The sequence below is a fragment of the Neomonachus schauinslandi genome, chromosome 9 (genome assembly GCF_002201575.2).
Source record: "Neomonachus schauinslandi chromosome 9, ASM220157v2, whole genome shotgun sequence".
Classification (NCBI taxonomy): domain Eukaryota; kingdom Metazoa; phylum Chordata; class Mammalia; order Carnivora; family Phocidae; genus Neomonachus; species Neomonachus schauinslandi.
In genome coordinates this window covers 125,838,725-125,858,059 of record NC_058411.1, presented here as the reverse complement: position 1 = coordinate 125,858,059, position 19,335 = coordinate 125,838,725, and the positions used below count along the sequence as shown (strand labels likewise).

The 19,335-nt window shown below is 39.0% G+C and overlaps 1 protein-coding gene across 4 annotated transcripts in view; it reads left to right on the top strand.

The window, feature by feature from the left end:
- LRRC28 (leucine rich repeat containing 28) overlaps positions 1-19,335 on the top strand; it is a 163,840-nt gene that overhangs the window by 142,778 nt on the left and 1,727 nt on the right. The window lies entirely within an intron of this gene.

The window sequence follows — 19,335 nt, the reverse complement described above, 5'->3', positions numbered from 1 at the left end:
ACCCCTATACTGGTAGTTTAAAAAAAGAAAACCAGACAATTAAAATTAGGACATCAAATGAAAAATCCCCCATTGGCACAACCTCAGCATATAGATATTCTAAATTTAGGATTTTCTAAGTTTACATTTTTTAAAGTTAAAAAAAAAACACTCTAACACCTCACTTATCCATCAGCTGGTATTTTGGGTTAGTAACTTTTTCATATAACTTGTTACCCTATTCAGTGCCAAGAAGCATTTCCTTTGTAAGCATTTTTATAGCATGAGGAGGGAGCCTGGGCGGGGTGCTGAACCTCTCTGAGCCTCAGGATGGGGCTAGAAGAGCCTGCTGGGTGGGGCCATCGTGAGGATTAGCAGACGGTGAAGGTAAAACCTTGACCTATAATGGGTGTCCAACAAACGGTAGTTCCTTCTACTGTCTACCCCACTCCCTTGCAAAACTGCGTTTATCTTGTTCCTACCCTGAATAATCCTGTTTTGTCAGACTTTTCAGTTCCTGTTTCCCCTTTCTGTATTTTTAATGTCTCCTGCTTCGTTGTGCCTGCCCACAAGAAGCCTTCTTCCAAACCTTTCTAAATTTGCTAATTCCAGTCCGAGGTGGTCACATCGCCAAATGTGGTGGAATGCCATTTAGAATAGAGTTAAAAGCACTGAGTCAGCGTCTGAGGGTGTCACTCCACAAATAAAAGGAACAGATGAAATCGGCATGGTGCCTAGCGGTCAGGTGCACACGCCCTGACTCCCACTCCTCCACTGGGAGCCCTTGGGCCAGGCACTTAACATCTCTGAGCTTCAGCCTCTCATTAATAAAGTGAGCATAATAATAATATCTACTTAATAAGGTCATTGTGAGGCTAAATGAAATCAGTCATGGAAAGAGCCCAGGCATGTAATAAATACTAATATTAACTATTGTAATCAATTTTTTTTTGTTCAGAGACTTTTTGAAATTTCTTATGTGTGTGTGTTTAGCAAGTGCTCTTCATATCAGTAAGATACCATCCTAGGATAATCTTATCTAATTCATTAAACAATAGTAAAACCCTTATGCATTATTGTATAATTTTCTATTGAAGACGTTTTCTTACTGAAAATATGAAAATGAAGACAATTCCATATGGTCAGGATACTCTATCAGTAGCTGATAAAATTCTGAATACCTATTCAAAAAGTTAGACTCTCTTTTTATCATGGTAATTAATTTGTGAAAATAAAGTAGATCCTTCAAATGAAGTCATTTTTTTGTGTTATCTTTATGTGAAATTTGGGGAATGTATTCAGTATTTGAATATTTTATTTGCTGTTACTTATTTCTCTGCTACAACCTAGAAATTCAGTGTGAATAATCTTATATTGTTTCAGAACATAAATATAATAGTATTAGCTTAATAAAATGAATATATCCAGTACATAGGACTTAGGCAATGCCCGTTTGTTGAGCAAAGCCAGAAGTGCCTGTGTTTATAGCAAAGATGAAATGCCAAGATATAAACATGGCTTTCTGTGGTGAGTTAATGCTAGGGTTGAAATTGAGAGTTTGTGGCTTTCATTTGGTCCACCAGACTTTGTTCCTTCCCATGTTGCTATGGAGATTGTATTAAAAGCATTGACATCAGTTTCTATCATAGTCTTTAAAGTACTTTCTTTTGTAACTGAAAACCAAATACTTGAATTCAGTAGCTTACTGCTGAATATAAAATCAGCATTTTTTAATATCATAAACTCTAAAAGGTCTTGATAATAATATTTTTAAGTTTTATAATATATTCAGTTTAGTTTGCATTGCTTGTCATAAAATAATACATTGTATCAGCCAATATCTAAATTAATGTGGACATCTGGCATTATTTTAAAAGAACATATTGGATATTCTTCTAAAATACCAAGCCCCATACAAGTGTTAGTTTCAACCTCAATTTAATACAGAGTGCAGTAAAAAGAAATTATAGTATTTTGCCTAAACAGTAAATACCCAAACCTTCAAATATCCGTAACAGAGAAGAATGACTAGTATATTCATGATTTTGAATCCTAATAGTCATGGCAAATGTTCATTCCCCAAACTTACGTTCATTTATTAAAATGGAGAACATTAACATAGAGGGTTATTTATTATTATAACAACGTGTCTGGCATCTCCTCACACAATCATGGTTTACACAAGTTCTGTATTTCCCATTAGGAATTCAGCTTACTCAAGGTTTCTCAGACATATGCATTCGTTTGCTAGGAATGCCACAACAAAATGCCACAAAACTGGGTGACTTAAATAATAGGATATCTGTTGTCTCACAGTTCTGGAGGTGAGAAGTCTGAAATCAGCATGTTGGCAGGGCCAGTTCCTTCTGAGGGCTTTTGAGGGAAGGGTCTGTTCCAGGCCTCTCTCCTTGGCTTGGAGATGGCCGTCTTCTCTCTGTGTCTTCACATCATCTTCTCTCTCTGTCTGTCTGTATCTACACCTCCCCCAGTTCTAAGGACACCAGTGATACTGCAGTAGGGCCCAACCTACTGACTCATCCTCAGTTAACTGATTACACCTGCAATGATCCTGACTCCAAATAATGTTACCGTATTACTCTTCTCAGGCTACCATAACAAAATACCATACCTCAGTGGCTCAACCAACAGAAATTCATTCCTAGCAGTTCTGAGGCTGGAAGTCTGAAATCAGGGTGAACGTGGTCAGAGTGTGAAGAGAGCTTTCTTCTTGGTTTGCAGATGGCTGCCCTTTTGCTGCCTCGTGTGGCAGAGAGAGTGTGAGCACACACACACAAGCTCTCTGGTGTCTCTCCTTTTTATAAGGGCACTCATCCCATTACCCCTATCCTCATGACCTCCTCTAAATCTAATTATCTCCAGAAGGCCCCAACTCCAAATACCATCACATTGGAGGTTAGGGCTAGAACATATGAATTTGGGAGGATACAGTTCAACCCATAACAATCTGGTCCAAAAATTCATGTCTTTCTCACATGCAAAATAAATTCATCCCTTCCCAACACCCCCAAAATCCTAACCCATTCCAACATCAACTCGTAAGTTCAAAAATCTCATCTCAAAGATCTAAATCAGGTATGGGTAAAACTTGGGTATAATTCATCCCAGAGCAGGACTCCTCTCCAGGTAATGAACCAAGTTATCTGCCACAATATGTAATGTTTGAACAGGCACAGGATAGACATTCCCATTGCAAAAGGGAGAACATCGGAAGGGAAAAAGAGGTAATGAGTTCCAAACAAGTCCAAAACCTAGAAGGGCAAATTCCATTAGATTTTTAATGCTTGAGAATCACAGTCTTTGGCTAGATGCTCTGTCCTTTGGGCCCACAGTGGTGCCTCCTCCCCCCCACCCCAGCCTTGGGGGGAGCCCTGCCCTCTAAAACCAAGAAAGTTGCCCCATCCCCGGACCCATTCTTCCCTTTCCCCGATAGCTCTCTTGCCCCTTTCCTGCTGGGAGAATTCCAGAAGCCTGACAGCCTTTCTTCACTCTGTCCCATCTCTGTCCCCTTCAGTCCAAGCTGTCAGCATTTCTGCTGACATGGTTGATCATGTAAACAGTTGTCCCTTGGTGTTCTCCCCAGAGCAAGCTTTCTCATTATTTATAATATGGATAGGCTGAGAATTTTCCAAATCTTCAAATTCTGCTTCCTTTTTGCATAACAGTTCCCTCAATTTTAGCTCCCTCCTCTACCATTTTACTGTAAGCAGCAAGGAGGAACCAGGCCATTTGCTTTTGCTTAGAAATCTCCTCAGCTAAACATCCAGTTCATTGCTTACAAGTTCTGCTTTCCATCCAGCAGAACACAATTCGGTCAAGTCCTGTGTGCTTTGTAACGAGGTAACGAGGGTCATCTTTCTTTCAGTTTCTAATAACACACTCCCCTTTTTGCCCAAGACTTCAGCAAATGCATCTTCAACACAGCCTTCTGGTGATGACAATGTATGTATTCTCTAGGACAGTAGAAGCTCTGTCTACAGCTCCCCCTTCCTTTGTGAGCCTCACCAGATACTCTTTAATATCTGCATTTCTACCAACAGTTTCTTCAAGGCAGGGTAGGCTTTGTCTACCATGCAGCTCAGAATTCTTCCACCCTCTACCCATTACCCAATTTCGAAGCCACTTCTAGATTTTTAAGTATTTGTTACAGCAGCTTCTCACTTCCCAATAGCTATATCTGTATTAGTTAAGGGTTGTCCAGAAAAACAGAACCTATATCTATATCTGTATATATAGAGATCAATTGATTTTAAGGAATTGACTCACACAGTTGTGGGGGCTGGCAAATCCAAAACCATAGGGCAGCCTGGCAGGCCGGAAATTCGGGAGTTGATGTTGTGATCTTGAGTCCAAATTCTGCAGGGCATGGGCTTGAAACTCAAGCAGGTCACTGTCTTAAAGAAACGTCCTTCTACCTCTTTACTTTGTCCTTAAGGTCTTCAACTGATTGGGTGAGGCCCACCCACAATATGGAGAAGAATCTGCTTTATTCAAAGCCTACTGAATTAAATGTTAATCGCATCTAAAAACTACTTTGGCAACGGCATCTAGATTGGTGTTTGACCAAACAACCGAGCACCATGGCCCAGCCGAGTTGACAACTAAAATGAATCATCATAGACCTTCAAAGGGTTTCATTTAAATCTCCAAAATGTTTTGGGACAGGAATACAAATGGCCCCAGAATCCCAGTGGTTCTTCGCATACCACTGGGGGAAGGTTTAGCTGTAGCAGATACTACAGTGCACACTCAGATAGTGGTGCCATCGCATCTCTGCTTTTGTACTTTGATGCTAGAATGGAAAGAACTTCCTGCCCTTAGGGGTCAGGAGATCCAGCTTGGAAGCTGAGCTGTGTTATTTCTCTAAGTACTATAAGATAGGTCTGTTATTAGATGGAATCATAAAAAAAAATTTTTTTAATAAAATTTAAAAACTTGAAAACAAGATTAGATCATAGCAATCATGTGCCTTGGCACTTACATGTGGTTCAACCTAATATCATCTCCATTCTATAGGGGCTGGAGGGAGGTGGGACTGAGGTCCAGGAATATTAGAACCTGTGCCAAGGTCTCATAGCAGAGCTGGAATTTGAACCCTAGCAGTGTTGCTTCAAATCTGTGTTTCAGATGCTATGCTGCAGTTAGCTAATTGAATTACCATATAGCATGAAGAAATGTTGAAGTGGTACTCAAATACAAAATGAAGATATGCTCTAATATTCTGAACAAGATAACTTTTGAAAGATGGGTGTGTGTGCACTAAGAGGTCCAGCAGGATATATATCTAACTCTTAACTATGGTTGTCTTGGGTGGAAGGAATGTGGGGTTATAGTGTAGTTAGGGGGGACTTTAATTTTCAGTTCTATATACTATAGAATCATTTGAATATTGTTAGAGAGGGTATATTTTTACAAATACACAAAACCAACGATTTGAAAAATATATCTAGATAGATTTTTAAAAAAATCTTTGGCTTAAAACTTTATACAGGTTAAAGAAGAAAAGATTCTTTAGCAAAAATTTTTCAGTTTAGTTAAAAATGTTTTTTAGGGGCACTTGGGTGGCTTAGTTGGTTAAGCATCGGACTCTTGATGTTGGCTCAGGTCATGATCTCAGGATGGTGAGATTGAGCCCCGAGTCAGGCTCCACATGGGGCGTGGAGCCTGCTTAAGATTCTCTCTCTCCCTCTGCCCCTGCATCCCCCACCTCCCCTTCTTTAAAAAAAAAAAAAAAGTTTTAAACAGGTTGCATAGTGTGATCCAATGTTTGTCAAATAGGGGTATGAATATATATATACTATATATAGTAAAACGTGCTTTCAGTGTAAGTGGTTTCATTTTAGTAGAATTGAGTTTTTACAACAAACGGGTATTGCTTTAGAAATTAAAAATATGTTTAATTATTAAAACATTAGTAGACTGGTTTCATTTTTATTTTTATTTTTTGGGTGGGGACAAAGTATCTATTCAATTCATACATTATCATTAAAGCAAAATTAGAAAATACAATTTTGCAAAAGGAAACTATTTCAAATGGAACTACTACCACTAGAAATGACCATTGGCAATATTTTAGGTTAAAGTAGAATCTCTCTAAATTGACTTCTTTTTTTTTTTTTTTTTTTTTTAAAGATTTTTTTTTTTTTTTTGAGACAGAAAGAATGAGAGAGAGAGAGAGCACATGAGAGGGGGGGAGGGTCAGAGGGAGAAGCAGGCTCCCTGCCGAGCAGGGAGCCCGATGCGGGACTCGATCCAGGGACTCCAGGATCACGACCTGAGCCGAAAGCAGTCGCTTAACCAACTGAGCCACCCAGGCGCCCTCTAAATTGACTTCTTAACTAAGAATCCATTGAATCAGATGATTGGTACTCTCTCTATACTGTGGGGTTTTTCTGTTTTTTTGGTTTTTTTTTTTTTTTTGCTTGTGGTAAGAACATTTAAGCATGAGATCTACCCTCCTAACAAATTTCCAAGGGCACAGTACAATATTATTCAACTATAGGCACTCCATTCCACAGCAGCATTCTAGAACTTGTTCAGTTTGCATAACTGAAACTGGACAGCTCCCATTTCTTCCTCCCCCCAGCCCTTGACAACCCCCATTCTACTCTCTGCTTCTATGAGTTTTGCTTTTTTAGATACCTCATATAAGTGAAATCCTGTCCTTCAGTAGCTGGCTTATTGCACTGAGCCAACATCCTGCAGGTCTGTCCCTGTTGTTGCCTAGGCCAGGACATCTTTCTTTTTTTAAGCCTAAATAATACTCCATTGTATATTTATATCCATGAAGACGTTGTCTTACACTTAAGTTGTTTTCATACCTTGAATATTGTGAATAATACCATAATGAACATGGGCGTGCAGGTATTTCTTTGAGACTCTGATTTCAATTCTTCTGGTTATGTACTGAGAAGTAGGATTTCTGGATCATATGATAGTTCTATTTTAATTTTCTGAGGAACTGCCATACAATTTTCCATAGCAGCTGCACCATTTTACACTCCCACCAAGAGTATACACAAGATTCCAGTTTCTCTACATCTTTTCCAACACTTGTTATTTTTTGTTTGTTTGTTTTTTTGGTTGGTTTTTTGTTTTTATAATAGCCGTCCTAACAGGTATGAGGTGAGATCTTGTGGTTTTGATTTGTATTTCCCTGATGATTAGTGATGTTGAGCACCTTTTCATATACCTGTTGGCCATTTGTATGTCTTTGGAGAAATGTCTGTGTAAGTCCTTTGCCCATTTTTAAATCAGAAATTTGGTTTTTGCTATTGAGTTATAGAAGTTTCTTACATTTTAGATATGAACCTGTTATCAAATGTGGGGCCATTAAATATTTTTCCCTATTTCCTAAGTTGCTTTTTCCTTTTGTTGATTGTGTCCTTTGCTATGCAGAAGCTTTTTAGTTTGATGTAGTCCCCCTTGCCTATTTTTATGTTTGTTGCTGTGCTTTTGGTGTCCTATCCAAGAAATCATTGCCAAGTCCAATGTCAAGGAGATTTCCCCTTATTTATACCACATTTCTTCTAGGAGTTTTATCATTTCAGGTCTTGCATATGTCTTTGGTCCATTTTGAGTTGATCTTTTTATGTACAGTGTAGGATAAAGATCCAGTTTCATTCTTTTGCATGTGGGTGTCCAGTTTCCCACCACCATTTGTTGAAGAGACTGTCCCTTTCCCGTTGTGTGTTCTTGGCTTCCTTGTGAAAGATCCGTTGACAGTGTATGTGTGGGTTTATTTCTGGGCTCTGTGTCCTGTTCCATTTGTCTGTGTATATGTCTTTACGCCGATACCATACTGTTTTGATTACTGAAGCTTTGTAAAATATTTTGAAGTCTGGAAGTGAGATGCCTCCAGCCTTGTTCTTTCTCAAGATTTGTTTGGCTATTTGGGATCTTTTGTTGGTTCCCTGTGAATTTTAGAATTTTTTTTCTATTCCTGTTTAAAAAATGTCATTGGAGTTACTTCCAAATAGCTCAGAATAACTCACCCACTCGTTTATTAATTTGTCCAGTCAGTCAGCAGATACGCAATGAACCTCCCCTGCAAGCAGGTAGGTAGGTAATGACACCGTGGCTTCAGTCCGCTGCTTTCAAGCTCAGAGTTAGAGTTCGGTTTTCTTCAGGAATTCTCCTTGGTCTTTTAGGCCAGAGTGATGACATGAGAGAGCCAGATGCCTGGGTGACTGTTGCACCCTGGGATAGAGGCCTGTTTGTGAGAGGCATGTAGAACTCTTTGTCTTATGGCTTCCCTCTGTCTTTAGGAACAACTTAGCATTCCCTTCTCCCACGTACTATAGTTTATCTGTAAATAATCTCTTCAGATTCTTATATGGTCAAATCGCTTATGAGATGTTTCTCATTTCCTTACCCTTGCTTTTTATGGCTATTACTTTCTAATGTGAAACAATTAACATCAGTAATACTGACATTATTTGCTCACTTGTGTTTGGGATTTCTGTGTTTCTCTCAGCTTCCAGAAGTCTTCATTGGCACTCTCTTAAGGTGACTTACGAAATTTTGCACAGGCAAAATATTCTTCAAGAAATGAAGTAAATTGTTCTTAACTGTTTTTTCCTCCTTGTATCACTCAACAATTATGTATTGACCATGTGCTATGTGCCAAACTCAGTACTAGGTCCTGGGGATTCAGCTATAACCAAACCAACTGATACTTCTTTCCCCATACATATTTCACCCCTAACGTTCTAGGGCATGGACCCATCAAGTAAAGAAGCCAATATGTAATATGTAAGCCTCTAGTTCTGCACACAGGATCTTCCCATGAGAGGCAGTCACTGTTAACATAAATATAACAAGCAGTTACATATATGTAACAAGTTACAAATGTAACAAGCACTGTTAACACAAATGTAAATATGTCGTAAGATGATTCTCCCTTAAGTTAATATGTGCGCAGCCTTGGGATGTCATCTGATAAATTCTGTCTAATAAGTATTATTTTTCTTCTGGCTTGAATTTCTGTATGAGTCAAGGCTATGCTTTTTGTTTCTAATCAGGAAACACGTTTGCAAAGAAAATACCATATTTCTTATGATATTTTGGGCTCCAGTATGTGCCAACCACATTGTGATTTTTTTTTTTAAGAATAGTGGTATTTCTGTATTTTAAAACTAAGCTGAAATGCTCTTTTTCCTGCCTCGCCTATAAATAAGTTCAGAGATTCTAAAGCAACAAATGTCATGGCTGATGTTCTTTGTAGAATTTACTAGCATCTTTTTCCTAACTATAGAGTTTATTGCTTAGCTCAGAATTTCTCCCCTAAAACTATCATGTCTCTGGTGCCACAGCTCTGGAATTTTAAAGGATCAAACCAGCACACATCCATCCTTAAGGCAGTAGATTTGGTGTACTTGTAACAACTTAGATCATTAATGCAACAATCAGTACAATGGGTTGTTAGATGAATCTCCCAAAAGTAAGTAAGAACACAGAGTTGGGATTTTTTTATAGCACAAATATTACACCTCCATGTTACCCACCCTACTCCCTTGAGCATTGTAAGGAGTTAATGATGCCAGTGGGCATGATGCTTCAGTAAGTTAAAAAAAAAAAAAAACATCTTTATGGAGTTGGATTCTTTTGCTTAGAACCTTTTTTTAAAAAAAACTCAGTGGCGTGAAATATATTGCTTCTATGAATGATTTTCACATAAATATTTTTTTAAAAAAACAAGGAGAGTTAAGTTTGATTAGATGATCCTCAAAAATCCACTTACCATTTAAGATCATTTTGTGTCTCAGTTTCATTTCAGTTGTGATGTATACAAATATATACATTCTGGTATAGCAAATTATCTGAAATAGGGTTCTAACCAACTTTAATTTTTTTAAATTAAGGTAATACAATGTATCTAATGACTTAAAATTTATATAGTTTCCTGAATTGAGGAAATCTCAACAGTGTTGCTTGCCTTTTCATTTTCTTATGAGTGTAATTTGTAAAGCAGAAGGTTTTAATTTTGATTGAGTCAAATTTTTCCATTTTAATTTTATATTTAGTGCTTTTTGTGTCCTAAGTAATCTTTACTTACCCCAAGATCATAAGGATGCTCCCTATTCCATTCCATTGATCTGTGTCTGTCTCTTAGTGCCAAAGTGTTGATTCTGTAGTTATATGTTAGGCCTTAATATCAGATAAAGTGATATTTCTACCTTATTCTTCTCTTTCCAGATTGTATCAACTATTCTAGGGCCTCTGCATTTCCATATACATTTTAGAATAAGCTTATCTTTGTCTCAAAAAAAGACCCTTGTGCTGGATTTTGAAAAGAACTGCATTCAATCTATAGATCACCTTGGAGAGAATTAACATCTTTGCTATGTTGGTTCTGCCAGTGTATAAATACTATGACTCTCCATTTATTTAGGTACTCTTTTATTTCTCCCATCAGTATTTAATAATTTTCAGCACTCAGGTCCTTAAATGCTCTGTTAAATTTACACCCAAATATTTCACTTTATTTGTGAGAATAAATGATATTACTATATTTTTAAATTCCAACTTCTATGTGTTCATTATTAGTATGTGGAAATGTGATTTATTTTTGTGTTTTGATCTAATGTGCCTGCAACGTTGTTGAACTTGCTTAAGAGTCTAGGAGTATTTTTTGTAGATCCCTTGTATTTTCTATGTAGACAATCATATCATGCCATCTGAAAGTAGAAATAGTTTTACTTCTCCCCCTTCCAGTCTGTATGCCTTTTAATTCTTTTTCTTGCCTTATTCCAATGGTTAAAACTTCAAGTACTACGTTGCTTAAGGTGGTGAAAGTAGACATTACTTTAAAGTGTGATGTTAACAGTAGGATTTTTTTTGTAGATTCTAATTATCAAACTGAGAAAGATTCCCCTCTGTTCCTAGTTTGCTGAGACCTTTTATCATGAATGGATGTTGTATTTTGTCAAATGCTTTTTCTGAGTCCACTGATATCATACACATTTTTTTTCCATTCACCTGTTGAAATGGTGGATGAAATTGATTTTCAAATATTAAACAGCCTTACATACCCAGGATAACTCCCATTTGATCATGGTCTGTAGTTCTGTTTCTACATTTCTGTATTAATTTAGTTGAGGATTACTTTGTTGAGGTTTTTTGTATCTATGTTCATGAGAGATATGGTCTGTAGTTTTCTGGATTTGTACTCTTTGGCTTTAGAGTCAAAATAATACTGGCCTCATAAAATGAGTTGGGAAGTGTTCCTCCTCTTCTATTTTTCTGCAAGAGATTGTGTAAAAATTCCTCTTAGCTCTTCTTTAAATGTTTGATAGAATTCTCCAGTGGAAATTTCTTTTTTTTTAAGATTTTTATTTATTTTTCAACAGAGAGAGAGTGACAGTGAGAGAGGGAACACAAGCAGGGGGATGGGGAGAGGGAGAAGCAGGCCTCCCGCGGAGCAGGCAGCCCGATGTGGGGCTCGATCCCAGGACCCCAGGATCATGACCTGAGCCGAAGGCAGACGCTTAATGACTGAGCCACCCAGGCGCCCCTCCAGTGGAAATTTCTTTTTTTAATTACAAAGTCAGTTTCTTTAATAGTTATAAGACTATTCAGGCTGGATATTTCATCTCGGTTGAGTGTTGGTAGTTTGTAGTTTTCAAGGAATTCATGTATTCTTCCACAAATTTATGACTATGAAGTTGTTCATAATATGCTCATATTTTTAATGGCTTCAGGATCTATACTGATATCACCTGTTTTATTTCTTATACTAAGAGAGTCTTTCCTCTGTTTATCTTTGTCAGTCTTGCTGAAGATGTATCAATTTTATTGATCTTTTTAATCCTAGTGAAATTTTCAGTTTCATTGATTTCTTTATTATTTCTTCCTTCTGCTTGCTTTGGGTTTACTTTGCCTTTTTGGGGGGGGTGGGGGTTAGAGTAGAAGCTCAGATTATTGATTTGAGACCTTTCCTTCTTTTTAACAAGCATTTAAGCACTCTAAGTTTCTCTCTCAGCCCTGCTTTACTATGTCTTAAAATTTTTAATATGTTGTATTTTCATTTTCATTCAGTTCATGTAAATTTTTATATCCTTTGAGACTGCCTCTTTAATCCATGGGAAAGTAGTCATTTGACCCATGGGTCAGAGAAGGTCAAAGAACTGTGTTATTTTATTTCCACATTTGGAGATTTTCCTGTTGTCTTTTTGTTATGGATTTCTAATTTGATTCCATTATGGACAGAGAACATGCTCTGTGATTTTTACTTACTTTCGACTTCCTTCATAAATTGTTCTTCATTCTCTGACTTCCTGATGGAAGCTCAGGTTATTGATTTTAGAGCTTTCTTTCTTTTTTTTTTTATTCTTATGTTAATCCCCATACATTACATCATTAGTTTTAGATGAAGTGTTCCATGATTCATTGTTTGTGCATAACACCCAGTGCTCCATGCAGAATGTGCCCTCCTCAATACCCACCACCAGGCTAACCCATCCTCCCACCCCCCTCCCCTCTAGAACCCTCAGTTTGTTTTTCAGAGTCCATCATCTCTCATGGTTCGTCTACCCCTCCGATTTCCCCCGCTTCATTCTTCCCCTCCCGCTACCTTCTTCTTCTTCTTTTTTTTTCCTTAACATATATTGCATTATTTGTGTCAGAGGTACAGATCTGAGATTCAACGGTCTTGCACAATTCACAGCGCTTACCAGAGCACATACCCTCCCCAGTGTCTATCACCCAGTCACCCCATCCCTGCCACCCCACCCCCCACTCCAGCAACCCTCAGTTTGTTTCCTGCAATTAAGAATTCCTCATATCAGTGAGATCATATGATACCTTTCTAATAGATGTGTTTCATGTGCTATGAGCTTCCCTTTAATACTGCTTCTGCTGCATCCCACAATTTTTTGATCAGTTGTATTTCATTTTCATTCAGTTCAAAATATTTTTTTAAAGATTCTTTATTTTATTTTTTTGAGAGAGAGACTGCACACAAGCTGGGGGAGGGGCAGAGGCAGAGGGAGAGAGAGAATCTTAAGCAGACTGCACGGGGCTCAATCCCATGACCCTGAGACCATGGCCTGAGCTGAAGTTAAGAGTTGGACACTTAACCAACTGAGCCACCCAAGTACCCCTCAGTTCAAAATATTTTAATTTCTCTGGAGACTTGTTCTTTCACCCATGTATTATTTAGAATTTAATTGTTTAATTTTCAAATATTTGGGGATTTTCCACCTGTCTTTCTATTACTGATTTCTAGTTTAATTCCAGTAGTGCTCTGGTAACAGAGTTTGTATGATTTTCTTTAAAATTTTAATGCTGTGATTTTATGTCCTAGAATGTGGTCTGTCTTGCTGAATAATGTTACACGGGAGCTTGAGAAGAATGTGTATTTCTCTGTTGTTGGATAGAGTATCTATAAATGTCAGGTCCGGTTGATTAATGATGTTGAGTTCAACTGTATTTTCTCTTATTTTCTGCTTTCTGGATCTACCAGTTACTTAAAGAGGGGTGTTGAAATCTCCAGCTCTAATAGTGGGTTTGCCTATTTCTTCTTAGAGTTCTATCATTTTGTGCTTCAGATGTTTTGATGCTGTTATTAGGTTCATACACATTGCACATTGTTATGTCCTTTTGGAGAATTAACACCGGTATCATGATGTCATGCCCCTCCTTATATCTGATACTTTTTCTTGTCCTGAAGTTCACTTCATCCGAAATGGATATAGCTATTCCATCTTTCTTTTGATTAGTGTTAACATGCTTTATCTTCCCCCTCCCTTTACTCTTAACCTGTCCGCATCTATATGTCTGAAGTGGGTTTCTTGTCCACAGCATATAGTTGGGTCTCATTTTTTCATCCACTGATATAGTCTCTGTCTTTTAATTGGTATAGTTAGACAATTCAAATTTAAAGTGATTATTGATTTAGTTGGATTAATTCTACTATGTTTATAATTGTTTTCTATTTTTTATATTTGTTCTTCATTTCCCCCCCCCCCCCCCCATTTTCTGCCCACTCTGGTTTTAATTGAGCATTTTACATGATTCCATTTTATCTCCTCTCTTAGCATACCAATTATACTCCTTTTTCAAAAATGTATAGTTGTTTCCATAGAGTTTGCAATATACATTTTTTCACTAAAGCCCATCTTCAGAGGACACTATATTATTCAATGTGTAGTACAGGTGTCTTGTAACAGAACATTCCACATTCCTCCCTGTCATCCTTTATGGAATTGCTGGTCGTTCATGTCACTATCCATCTGCGGTACTCATACTATACGTTGCTACCCTTATTACTTTAAGCAAATTATACTTTAGATCAATTGAAAATTAGAAAAAGAAAGTATTTTATGTTACCTTTATTCCTTCTCCAGTAGGCTTCCTGGTTTTTTTTAGATCTAAGTTCTGACCTATATCGTTTTCCTCCTCACTGAAGAACTCTTTCCAACCTTTCTTGCAGGGCAAATCTGCCTGGTAATGAATTTTCCTCAGTTTTATCATTTTGTCTGAAAAACTCTTTATACTCCTTTACTTTTGAAGGATAATTGTACTGGGTATAGAATTCTAAGGTAGTGATTTTTTTTTTTCCTTTGAGCACACTAAATATTTTACTCCACTCTTTTCTTGCTTGCATGCTCTCTAGTAAGTCCACTGTAGTTCATACACTTGTTCTTCTATAGGTATGGGTTGTTTTTTTTTCTCCCTCTGATTTTTTGAAAATGTCCTTTTTCTTTTTTTCTAGTTTGAATATGATATGCCTATGTGTTGTTTTGAGGTTGTTTTGTTTTTGATATTTGTCCTGCTCAGTGCTGTTACACTACTGGATCTGTTACTAATTTTATAAAGTTCTTCACCATTACTACTTCAAGTTTCTTTTCCTTTCTGTCCTTCTCCTTCTTGTATGCTAATTATGCATTATGTTGCACCTTTAGAAATTGTCCCCAAGATCTTGGATTTTCTGTTCTACTTTTCAAAATTCTCTGTTAATACCAACATCTGTGTCATACCTGGCTCTGGTTCTGAAGTTTTGTCTATTCAACATGTGTTTTTTCTTGCCTTATGTCATGTCTGTAATTTTTTGTTGAAAGTGAGACATGTTGTATTGGGTAAAAAAAACTGAGGTAAATAGTTATTTTCGTGTGAAATTTTATATTAATCAGGCTAGGAGTTGGGCTGTGTCTCACATTTGCTGAAGGTGTAGGTGCCAGAAGCTTCAAATGCAAGTTCTTTTAAGGTGTCCTTGTTTAGTCTCCTCACTTGACTTTGGGCTGCCCTGTGCACTCCTCAGACAGTCAGCATGTTGCAGGTGTTTTATCTGTAATCCACTGTTCTTATGCTGGGAACCATTGCTCCAGTGCTAAGGTGTGAGGTAAGGAAGCATCCTGAAACTTTATGACTATATCTCAGTATTTTAGTGGGCCTGTATATCTGGGCTGTAACTTTCACAAGTCTCTCTCGTGTTTCATAGCTTGCTTTTCCCCCTTAGGTGATATGGGTAGACTAGAGGGGGCTGGAGTAGGAACAGTGCCCTTCTCCAGCTGGGACAAGGCTCTGATAAACTCTTTTCCTCTGGAGAGCAGTCCTTTGTTCTGGACGATGCTCTGGGCATATTACACAGTAACTACTTCTTCCCTCCTCCTGACTGAGCTGCGAAGGTTTGTTTTTTTTTTTTTACCATGACAGCCTATAGGGTTTCTGTAGGTAAAACCCAGGAATGTGTGGGACAATGCTAAGATTGCAGCCCCAGTACTGTCTGATTCCCAGGCTAGCCCACATTTAGCCTCCATGAGTTCTAGTGTGTTCTGTCCAGGTGAGCAAATCTCAGCTGTGACTCTCCAGATTCACCTGTCTCTCCAGACTTTGAGGTTGCTCTTTGCCCTACACCCTCAACTCCCTGGTGGCTGAAAGGAAAGCTGTTGATTTTCAATTTGTTCAGCTTGTTCTTGTATGAACAGGAGTGACGACTTCTACACTCTTTATCAGGGATGAAACCTCATGTGTCCTCTGTATAATTTTAGTCCTTTCCAAATTGTTGAAGTATGTTTTATAGCCAAGGATACAGTCTATCCTGGTGAATGTCCCATGGACATTTTTGGGTGGTGGGAAAGTGTATTCTGCTGTTGTTGGGCGGAGTGTTCTATATACATCAATTAGATTCTTTGGTTCAATTGAGTTGTTTGGTTTTTCTGTACCTTTGCTGATTTTCTGTCTGCTAGTTCTGCCAGTTGCTAAGAGTGGGATGTTGAAGTATCCACTCTAATTGTGGATTTGTCTATTTCTCCTTTCAGTGCTCTTATTTTTTAAACAGCTTTAATGAGATGATTCACATGTCATACTGTTTAAAGTATACAATTCAGCAGTTTTTACTATATTCATGGATATGTGCAGCCAGCAGCACAGTCCATTTTTTTTTTTTAAAGATTTTATTTATTCATTTGAGAGACAATGAGATAGAGAGCATGAGAGGGGGGAAGGTCAGAGGGAGAAGCAGACTCCCTGCCGAGCAGGGAGCCGGATGCGGGACTCGATCCCGGGACTTGAGGATCATGACCCGAGCCGAAGGCAGTCGCTTAACCAACTGAGCCACCCAGGCGCCCAGCACAGTCCATTTTAAAATATTTTTCTCACCCTACAAAAAACCTTGTACGCTCGAGCTATCACTCTCAATCCCCCCATACCCAGCATGAAGCAAGTACTTACTTTGCCTCTAGAGATTTCTCTGTCCTGGTCCTTTGGCTAGGGGGAAAAAGGCTTTTCTTGGAGATTTTTTTTTTTTTAACCTGTGCCTGTTGGTGGTTCTGGGTTTCTACAAGCATCCTATCTAGCTTATCAGGGAGGCAGTAAGAAAACCTAGGGAACTCACCACTGCTGTGTTGCCCCTCAAGTCCCAAGGTTCCTAAGCTGTCCACCTTTTTTCTATTCTTCAGAGCCTTCCTATACTTCTTTGTTGTGTTATGGCCAGTTTATTGTGTTTTAATGTAAGAGGAAGGACCTGGAAGAACTGGACTACTCCATCTTGGCAGAACCAAAAGTCCCCACCCAAATACATTTTGCCCCGAAAATCCAAAGGGACCCACAGTGTGTATCTGTTTCTTCATAGTGCAGTTTCAGATGTCACTCTTCTGAAACTTTACCAATGCAGCAGACACCTGACCTTTCAGAGGATTTGGAGGATTTCTCTCTCACCTCTAGTAGGCATGTGTCATACTAAGTATCAAGTGTGTGTGCCACTTCCCCTCATCTATACATACTTTTGTGTCTTGGTGAAGGAAATGCCTTCCTCGCTCTCCCAAAGATTTTCAGGAGGTGGCTGAGCAAGCTGCACCACATTGGATCCACTTCAAAGTTCCCATTTCTCTAAATCTTTGATCTCTTCCCTCTAGAGTGTGCAGTGGGAGTTTCAGCATCGCTGTCCCCTTGCCTGTAGGCCTTTACTGACTCAGGACTTCTGTCAACCATAACAGGTGCTCAGGCTAACACGTTAAATCCTGAGGCATATGTGAACACTCTCGTTGGCCTGATCCAACCTTAGATTTAGTCTTGCTGGCTAATTTACTTAGAATCCATTTGCATGCTTGCTCTCCAGGCTCCTGCTAATAAAATTTGGCAAGATCCTGCCACTTCTTGGTGTATATTCTCTCCCCCAGTAGCAGGCCTTGCAATGAATTCTCTGGATCGTGCTGGGATTTTACACCTTTTGTGGCCCTAGAGACAGTAACTGTTGTTGGTGGTGGGCTCTGAAGAGAATAGGCATTTCCTTTTTAGGTGAACACCCCAGATGAAGTCAATGAAATATTGTTATGCAAGGAAATGCTTGTTGTGTCAGAAGGTAAGAAAGGCTATTTCTGATGTGAAGAAATGTGTAGAGATATTAGAAGTTCAAGGTTCTTAGCTTTGTGTCTGTACAGAGCTGTCAATTTCAAGTCTCAAGGTCCTACCCCTTCCCAGCCAGCACCTTTACCTTAGTATAAGAGACTCCACATAAAGGTATTCTTACCCGGATGGCATGGGTTCTGCATGCTGTATGTTCAGGCTTCAGACATGTCTGTCGCATAGCTTCACAAAATAATTCCTTTAGAGCCACCACAGAAATGTTGACTCTCTACCTATGGCTTGAGTTGAGAGTTCAAGCCACTGTGCTTAATTGGGGGTGGGGATGGAGATGGGGGCAGGGGAGCGATCATCTCATTAGCCGTCAGCAGAAACCATCTCATGCACAATCTTTGAATTCACTGTGATGCCATAACAATCAAGTACCACAGCCACTTGACCTCCCAGCGCCTTACCCTCCCTTGGCAGTCTGCTTAAGTGATACTTTGAGTGTTCGTGATGCCACACCATACTGCATGCTAGCAGTGTCCCATTTTTCCCTAGTAAGAAGGCCATTCATGCATTGACCAACCCAATTCCAGAATTCCATCTGGATGGACTGTTTTCTTAGGCCCCTTCTTGTAACACTTACTAAATCAGTTGGGAAACTGGCTGGAAAACACACATTAGCTGGGATTTTGAAGAGAAAAGAATGGAGAGGGACTATTTGCAGAAGCTGAGGCAGGATTCAGAGCACCCACAGGATGATAAAGCCCCTGGAAACTTACAACAGTAAAAAGCTTTACCATCCTTATCCTCTAGGCCTGAAGGACAAGGGGCTCTGGAGGCTGCTGAGAACCAGAGCCAACAGAAGGACTGCCCAGTAGGAGCTCTAGTCAGAGAAGTAGAGATGGAGTACAAATTCTCAATCTTTCCACAAAAGCAAAGAGAAAACCAGCAAAAATGGTCACAATCCAATTTTCCAGAACTCTGGAAATTAACAAAAGCCTTAAACAGCAATCTGGCATGCATTTACTCAAGAAGAGTGGTGAAATCTCAGAAAAGAGACCTTTGTGTTGTGATAAGCTCTCATAGCCCCATCTTGTAGTCTTAACCTTGAAAAGTCAGAATCTGCAATCACAGGTAAAACCAACCTTCTGGCAGCAACTGAAAAGGGGCAGAAGGGGGCTAGGGCTTCTTCAAAGGTCCATGGCCAGAGAGCACTGTCCTTGTCCTATCTGGTGGTTCACTGACAGCCTATCTTTATTTGACTTCAGTCAAAGCTCACCAATGTAAAAAGCCTCTTCTCTGAGGGTGTTTGTCAAAAATTGTCAAACCAATTATAGGCAACTGCTTCACATCACAGCTGCCGGAGGCAGTGAAGAACTGTTGGGGCCAAAAATAGACTAACCATAAAGCTGAAAAGGGGAATTGGGGAAATAAGGGTTCTGTAGGGGCTTTAAGAAGCACTAACATATCCTTGGGAGTCTGGGTGGCCATATGCATGCATATGGGGGTGCGCATGCTCAGGGAAAAGCCAGGAAGGCCCTGAGC